This window comes from Penaeus monodon, chromosome 23, assembly GCF_015228065.2.
Source record: "Penaeus monodon isolate SGIC_2016 chromosome 23, NSTDA_Pmon_1, whole genome shotgun sequence".
In the NCBI taxonomy this organism is placed as follows: domain Eukaryota; kingdom Metazoa; phylum Arthropoda; class Malacostraca; order Decapoda; family Penaeidae; genus Penaeus; species Penaeus monodon.
The window spans coordinates 18,631,263-18,631,630 of record NC_051408.1 but is presented as its reverse complement, the minus strand read 5'-3'; the positions used below and the strand labels follow the sequence as shown (position 1 = coordinate 18,631,630).

General features: G+C 42.1%; 1 protein-coding gene across 1 annotated transcript in view; it reads left to right on the top strand.

The window, feature by feature from the left end:
* Window positions 1-368, top strand: part of LOC119587863 (cGMP-dependent 3',5'-cyclic phosphodiesterase-like) — an 88,205-nt gene that overhangs the window by 77,433 nt on the left and 10,404 nt on the right. The window lies entirely within an intron of this gene.

Genomic DNA, 368 nt, shown 5'->3' with positions numbered 1-368 from the left:
CATTTTGTCACTTTACTTACCTACTCTTACACCAATATATTTCATCATTTCGTCATGGATATTAGGACAATAAAACAACCACAAGTTCCAGTTATGATATATGATGCAAAAGGCGATGCCTGGCAATCAGTTGCCATCGAACTGAAGGCTTTCCGGGCATTAGCAATACACAATATCAATTCACCAAAAAAGAATCACTTATCCAGGTAACCATGCTAAGTCACGTTCAGACGGGTGAGGACGTGCTCCGACTGCGCATCCGAGAGAGGGCGAGAGAAAGAATAAAGGAAATTACATTTGAGACGAGGAGAGAGAAAGATGCTGCTCGTGAGACTTAAAGGGATTAGAGGAGAATGCTAAGGATGGAG